The sequence below is a fragment of the Arachis ipaensis genome, chromosome B09, assembly GCF_000816755.2.
Source record: "Arachis ipaensis cultivar K30076 chromosome B09, Araip1.1, whole genome shotgun sequence".
NCBI classification, from domain to species: Eukaryota; Viridiplantae; Streptophyta; class Magnoliopsida; order Fabales; family Fabaceae; genus Arachis; species Arachis ipaensis.
The window spans coordinates 101,596,167-101,604,481 of NC_029793.2; the positions used below are offsets into that span (position 1 = coordinate 101,596,167).

Below are 8,315 nucleotides of genomic sequence, written 5' to 3' on the forward strand. Positions count from 1 at the left end.
CTTAAAAAGCCCTCATGATGTTTGCATTTGTACATTAAATATTTGTTGATTGGTTAGATGAAGAACAAAGTTTTAGAAAGCATGACTAGAGAAGAGTAGAGTGGATTAACCCTAGACACTTGAGCGATTAGAGTGCATATACACTTCCAGTGAGGGTTCAATGCTTGATTCTATGTTCCCTGCTTTCATGAGTTATCTTCTTATAAGTTTACTTGTCTTTTATTATATGATTTGAATTAGTGGAATCTGATTTATGTTTGTCTTGGAGAATTTGTTTACTCTTAACCAAGTAGGTAGAAGTATTTTTGCATTTAGTTGCATTCATATAGATAGGTTGCATTTCATAAGTTTTACCATTCCTCTTCACTACTTTATATCTTCTCTTGAGCTTAGCATGAGGACATGCTAATGTTTAAGGGTGGGGAGATTGATAAACCACTATTTTATGGTTTATCTTGTGCTAATTTGAGTAGTTTTATCAATTCTTTGCTCACTTATTCAAATAATTTGCATGGTTTTACAAATCCTTCCTAATTCTGTGATATAGTTGAAAACATGTTTCCTGTGCCTTTAAACTGTCAATTTTAATTACCCTTTATTACCATTCGATGCCGTGATCTGTGTGTTAAGTGTTTTCAGGCTTTATAGGGCAGGAATGGCTTAGAGGATGGAAAATAAACATGCAAAATTGGAAGGAACGCGAGAAAATGAAGTTATAAGAATCTGGCAGCGACGCACACGCATGGGCGACGCGTACGCGTGCCTAGCGCAGAAGATGTAAGATCCGGTTAATTAACGGCTAATTAACCCATAAATGAAAATTTATTCTAGAAAGCCAAAAATGTTATTTTTATGGCTTAATATGATAGAGGAAATTGAGACGAGAATTTCGGTACCAATTTTATAGAAATCGGACCAAGATTGGACCGAACGGGCCAAACCGGGCCAACCGGATCCAAGGTGGGCCCTTGGCCCAACTAAACTAAATCAAAACCCTAGTTTTCAGCACTCTCTCTCCTCATTTGAGACACTAAACACGCTGAAATGGAGGCCATGGAAGGAAGAACACTCTCTCAAGTTCTATCTCTCACTTGATCTTCAAACCACCATAACTTTTGATCTAGAGCTCCGATTGCCGCTCCGTTTGCGGCCACGCGTTCACCGCGGAGAGCTCTACAAAACCCATATAATCAATCTTGAGGTAAGCCACGTTTTACTGTTCGAAATTCCAGCCCTTGATTTCGAGTTTCATGAGTAAAAATGTTGAGATTTTGGGTTCTTTGATGTTATAGGACCCAACTCTCTTGAAGGAGAAGGTTAATCTTGTCTCTTTGGACCTTGGGTGTGGTAAGATTCTCAACCCTAGTGTGATTTGTTTTTCTATGATGTTTGGGTATTGAGATGTTGTGTATGGGTATGATGATTGTGGCTTAGGTTGTGTATATGTGAATATTGGAGCTTGATTGGTGATTTTGGAAAGCTTGGAAGAGGGTTTTGTGTGATAAAATCTGTTCTTGGAGGTGCTGAGACCTTGAGAGCTTGAGGAAAAGTGGTTCGTTTTTGGGCATACTTTGACGGGACATAACTTGGACTACGGATCTTTGATTTGTGCCAATTCTGTTTAGAAATGAAATTGGATCCAGGATGTCCATGCCGTTCGAAGAACGGGTGAAAAATGATTTAAAATGAGAGAGTTATGACCGTCGGAAGATTGGGGGTTGAATCTGTAAATTCTGCAGCTTTTAACTTAGAAAATTTTTAGCAGAATGACCCCTCGCGCGTAGGCGCACTTGGCGCGTATGCGCCGTTCTTCGAGAAAGCATCATCCACGCGTGCACATGGAGTGCGCGTACGCGTGGCCCTGTTTTCATCCCAAAGTTGATTTTTGAATTTTAAAAGCCAAATTTCATACTTCTAAGCCTCCGATCTCACCACTTATGTCTTAAATCATTATGATATGCCTAGCATGAGGAAAAGGGCTAGTGAATGTGGTAACTTGCGAGTGAAGCAAGGAAAAAATGAATGATCCATGAAGATCAAAGATGATTATGTGAGATGTGGAGGATGGCGGTGGAAGTGCTTGTTATGCCATGGGCCGAAGGGCCGTAATTGTTAATGAATTGGCTGGTTATGGATTTAACCGTGAGCCGGATGGCTGGATTTTGCCGTGTGACGGTGGAGCCATGTTTATGGCTAAGTATAAATGCATATATGTTGTTGAATGAATTGTGAATGTTTGCACTTCCACCATTGGAGATGAGGGTTTCCCTGGGTAGTAGCAGTGGCTAGCCACTACATGCTCCAGGTTGAGACTCGAAGCTCTTTTGACCCTATGTCGTAAGTGTGGCCGGGCACTGTGAAAGGCCCGGATGAGCTCGCCCCCGTAAATATTCACTAGTGAGGGTGATGGATATGGATCATGTTTATGATCAAGTTATCTGGAGGAAGTTCTAGGATTGCCTTCGGCTTTCCTCTATTATTATGTATTATATATGTGGAAGCTGTTACCATGCCGAGGACCTTTGGTTCTCACCCATGCGGATTTTGTGGTTTTCAGATGCAGGACGCGAGGCTTCTCGTTGAGGCATGCTGGAGACTTCTGGATTAGCGAAGATCTTTTGTTCTCGGGACTCTTTTTTGGGTTATATATCTTGTTTAGATACTTTTATCTCCATTAAATAATACAAACTGTGATGACTCCTTCTAGAGGGGATTTTTGGAGAATAGGTTTTCTGTATTTGTGTCCCTTTGGGTTTCCTTTGGGGTTTCCCCTTATTTTATCATATGTATATATTGCTATGCTCAGGCCGGTTATCTTCGCGGCCGGATTTTGAGTCTTGATATTCCTGTTTTTGACACTCTTTTGTATATATAATATCACGATAGCTTATCCCGGTTCATTACGTTATCGATCGGAGTGTTGCGCGTTCGAGTTACGGTTTTTGTTTACCCCTTTTTTCTACAAAGGCTCCTAGTTATAATCAATTATTCATACTACTATACGTACTAAATTTTTGTTTTAGAGGTCGTAATACGTTGCCATCTCTGAATTATGACTTAAGCATAAGACTCTGTATGGTAGGGTGTTACAGAAGACAAGCGATGCGTACACGTGACTGATGCATACGCGTGACAAGGAATTTTGCCAGACGACGCATACGCATGACTTACGCGTACGCGTGACATGCGCCACGTGCAGAAATTGCTGAAAGCGCTGGGAGCGATTTCTGGGCCCTTTTTGGCCCAGTTCCAAGCCTGAGAACACAGAATAGAGGCTGTAGAGTGGGAGAATCAAGGGGATAATGAATTCATTCACATAATTTTAGGTTTTAGGATTCTTAGGTTTAGCTATGTTCAATTTCAGATTTCTATCTTAGTTTAATTTAGTTTCTCTTCTACTTTTATTTGTCTTAGCATTCTAGTTTATTTATTTACCTTATTGATCTCTTTATGTTGCTACTTTAGTTTATGAATTCTCATGTTAGATTTGACTTTTCTATTTAATGCAATTTGAGGTATTTTATATTTATTGCTTTTTCTATTATTTTTAAGTCATTGATGTTTGCAATTGGTTATTTAGATTTAATATTCCTTACTAGTTTCCTATGTTTTTATGTTATGCCTTCCAAGTGTTTGACAAAATGCTTGGTTGGGTTTTAGAGTAGATTTTTCTCCTTTTGGCTTTGGTTGAGTAATTGGAGACTCTTGAGTTATCAAACTCCCTTGTTGATTGATAATTGAAAGTTGCTAGTTGATTTGGATCCGTCTAAAGCTAGTCTTTCCTTAGGAGTTGACTAGGACTTGAGGAATCAAATTGATTTATCCACTTGACTTTCCTTCATAGTTAGAGGTTAACTAAGTGGGAGCAATGGACAATTCCATCACAATTGATAAGGATAGCTAGGATAGGACTTCTAGTTCTCACACCATGCCAAGAGATTTTCTAGTTATCGATTTAATTCTTGCAATTTACTTTTCTTGTTCCTTATTTAAAAACCCAAAAAGATACTTTTTCATAACCAATAATAAATACACCTCCCTGCAATTTCTTGAGAGACGACCCGAGGTTTAAATACTTCGGTTTATTTTTCTTAGGTTTGCTTAAGTGACAAACAAATTTTTGTATGAAAGGATTCTTTGTTGGTTTAGAAACTATACTAGCAATAAGGATTTATTATGAAATCTTTACCGACAAGAATCCGTTCATCAGCTCTACTATGGCAGACGTTCTTCAAATTCTTTTTAGTCTTTGTTCTCTACTCTCCTGTGGTAGAGATTCCTTAAGTTAATACTTTCTTTTCTCTTGTATTCTCTACTCTCATGTGGCACAAGTTCTTTAGTTTCTTTTATTCTTTTAATTCTTTTATTCTCTATTATTTATTGAATTATATTTCCATTTAACTCAACAACCTTTGTCAGAGTTTGGCTTCCAGTGCCATAACCACTGTAAGCAACCTCTATTTTATAGGTGCGACTCTCTTGAGCCGATGTATGCATTGATAACCTCTGTAAGCAACCTCTGTCTTACAGGTGCAACCATCCCCTGAAGTGACCGATGTATCTCTGGAAAGCAAATCTCAGTGGACTCACCACCATATTTCTACTTACCTCTTTTTCTTTTCATTCTTTCTTTCTTTTCTTTCTTATAATTCTACAATATAAATTATCTTCGCGCTATTCTCTCGCCTTTCCCTAAGTGTCTTATGGAAAGAGAATAAAAAATTCTTAATTTAGATTTGTCTTTCGAAAACTTTTAGGACAATTTTCTGCTTATCTTTTTAGTATATCATAAATAAAATCATATCTTTTAAATAAAATACTAATATATAATATATTTCAAAAATACATTGATAATAATCTTAATAAATTAATAATAATAATGATGATTTTCTTTATTACCCAAAACTTATTAACTTGAACTTTAAATAATCTTATTACTCAACCTCTGTAAGTAACCTCTGTCTGACAGGTGCGACTCTCTTGAGTCGATGTAGGCATTGATAACCTCTGTAAGCAACCTCTGTCTTACAGGTGCAACCATCCCCTGAAGTGGCCAATGTATCTCTGGAAAGCAAATCTCGGTGGACTCACCACCATATCTCTACTTACCTCCTTTTCTTTTCATTCTTTCCTTCTTTTCTTTCTTATCATTCTACAATATAAATTATCTTCGACTATTCCCTCGCCTTTCCTTAAGTGTCTTATGAAAAGAGAATAAAAAATTTTTAATTTAGATTTGTCTTTCTAAAAATTTTAGGACAGTTTTCTGCTTATCTTTTTTGTATATCATAAACAAAATAATATCTTTTAAATAAAATACTAATATATAATATATTTCAAAAATACATTGACAATAATCTTAATAAATTAATAACAATAATAATAATTTTTTTATTACCCAAAACTTATTAACTTGAACTTTAAATAATCTTATTACTCAAAACTTATTAACTTAAGTTTTATTATTAATCTTTTATAAAATATCCATTTTACCTCTATAATTTGTTTATTACCCAAAATACCCGAAAACTTATATAATTACGAATAGTACCTCGACTTTTGTATACAAATATAATGTTACCCTTTAAAAATAAAGTTTAAATATTAATCTTCCTCTTATTCTAAAACCGAAACCCTTAGCCCTTCCCTTTCAAAATATTATTTCTATTTTAATCCGTTTTCGAGTTTCTCGATTACTGATTTTTCATAACTTTTAATTTAATCTTTCAACCACCAAATCTTATCAATTTCCTTAAAATATCACATCACAACAGTCCCAAAACTATTAAAAGAACCACAGCTGAGCTGTTCCTTATAGCCAAATTAACAAATCACAAGCAACACCAATAATTCAACATAAACTCATTCAAACTCAAACAATAATCAACCAAATCAATATTCACTTATCAAATTCATATTTAATTATTATAAAGTTACCAAACCCTACCTCCGTACAAAATCAAAACAACGGAAGCTCCGGAGATGTTTTCTAACCGAGCCGTTGAAGAAAAAAACGTCAAAAATCGCTTGTGCATCCTAAAACTCCAATTGGCCGAACTCAAGAAAAATAGGAGCTACGTCATTATTAACTTTTACTGGACAAAAATAACGTCAACGTGTAGAAGACGAAAATATAAACATTTTATCGGATTAGATTTTTTATTGGAATTACGAATCTCAATAAATTGAAGCCGAAAAATTTACGGTGCCATGACTTCTCATTCTCTCTCACTCACGGCCCTTTGTTTCTTTTCCTTCTTTTATTTTCTTCAAGCTTAACTTGGTGGTTAATGAAGAGAAAAGAAAGATTAATTAGGACTGATAATAATGAACCAAAATTTGTGGTGATTAAGGCATTAAGGTGTCATTGGTTATATATATATATATATATGCATGCCATCCACGTTTTCATATCTTTCTTATACTCCCTTAATGGCCTCGGCCAATTCTTTTTCTTCTTGTTAGTGGTAGATAAAAATACAAAAATATTTTGTAACAAAAAAAATTAGTCAAAAACAGTCATAACTTGTTTTATTTATTATTTATTAATTATTACGATAATTAATTAATATTAAATAAAAAAAATTCTGACTATTTTCTTTGTTTATCTAACATTATCCGTTCACATAATTAATTAATAATCTTTCCGTTTCTTATATTAGTTACCAAATAGCATTATTTTTTGCTTGTCACGCTCATAATCTAACCCATGCGTTGCTATCATATATGCTTTTGTTTCCTTAAATCAATTATGTAAACTATTTAATTATTTTTATTAAAAATATTTTTTTTTTAAATTACATCTCAATATAATATATTAATTCATAAATAGCTAATTATTTAATTTTTAAAAATTCAGGGTATTACAAGGGGTACCTTTCTCGGCCAACAATGTCCAAAATCTGAGTCTTGAAGTCCTAAATAAGATTTTAAGCTTACAATTATATACAAGAAAGCTGAAGATAAATATTGTGGATGACAGCTCAAGCATTATTTGCTTTTGATTCTCTAGAAGCAAGGCTCCTCTGAGCATGTTCATTTTTTACTTCAGCTGCATTACATGTATCATTTTATAAAGATGCAGGTGATGATGATGGCAGGTTTCTATTATTGAATTCCTTACTCTCTTTGCAAAATTATCTGCAGTATTTGATGGATAAGTATATAATTCAGTTATAATTACAATGACTAATACCAAAGTTCATACCATGAAGGATTTGTGGTGTTGTGGATGAAGAAAATGTTGGAAATAGATCTTCTATATCAACCAAATAATGGTCCATCATTTGTCATTAACCAAATATGTAAAGACTTGGGAGTAATAATTGAATAAATTAAAGAATGGAGAAAACAACAAAGGTATGCATATATATAGTTATAGTCACTAAATAAGTTATAACCTTTTGATTTTGGGAGTAGGATGGTAAATTTTTGTGGTTTCCAAATTTCTTAGCCTACAGTAGTGTCACAGCCCAAAACGAGCCATGACCGGCGCTCAGGAAAATAATCCCTAGCAAGCCTAACCGACTCAAAGATAAATTCAATAAGAAAATTACAAATATTTTAAAATAACTTTACAATTTCTAAAATGAATAATTACATGTTTTTAACAAAAGGTAAAATAAATAAATATGAATGGATCCTGCCTGTGACATATGGAGCATATACATCTAGGACTCGACAAAAATAGATACTCATTGTAGATCGTGACTCTTGATTAGAAAGTCTCACATGGTCAAGTATTTGTTCCTGAAAAATATTTTTAGAAAAAGGGGTGAGTTTTGCAACTCAGTGACTAGACAATACATCTATAATCCACATGAGACCATATAAACATTATTATCAAAGTAATTTGAATTAGAAAATAGCAGTTGATAATAATAAGTGAATCAATAAGGGAGTTCTCATACAGAAATCAAATCAAAAGTCCACACCTGGACGGCTCCACCTCTATGGGTAGCCCTTTCCTCTTGTGTGTCCTAACAGAATAACAGATCTAACGTGTGGCCTACACGTTAGGCTAGCAACACCCCTGCTAGCTGGAGTCTGAGTTAGATGCATCTAAGTTAACGTCATAACCGCCGTTAACTACGGTTTTCTAATACGAGCCTCCCAAACCAATTCCAAACATATAATTTTAAATACAACAAATCTTTGATCTTTCAAATATATAAGGTATCGAATAAAATCAAATCAGATAATACTTTCTCATCCAAATCATATTCAATCCTATTTCTCAATCTTAAAGCATTTCAAACATATTTCATAATTCCAAAATAAGTGAGTACCAACAAAATTTCAATGCTTCAAAAATA

General features: G+C 34.4%; 1 long non-coding RNA gene across 1 annotated transcript; it reads right to left on the minus strand.

Moving 5' to 3' along the window:
* On the minus strand, window positions 7,536-7,992 carry LOC110267058. Its single transcript, XR_002354382.1, has 2 exons — window positions 7,935-7,992; window positions 7,536-7,749 (listed from the first exon to the last, which is right to left on the minus strand). It is a non-coding gene; the product is annotated as an uncharacterized LOC110267058 (long non-coding RNA).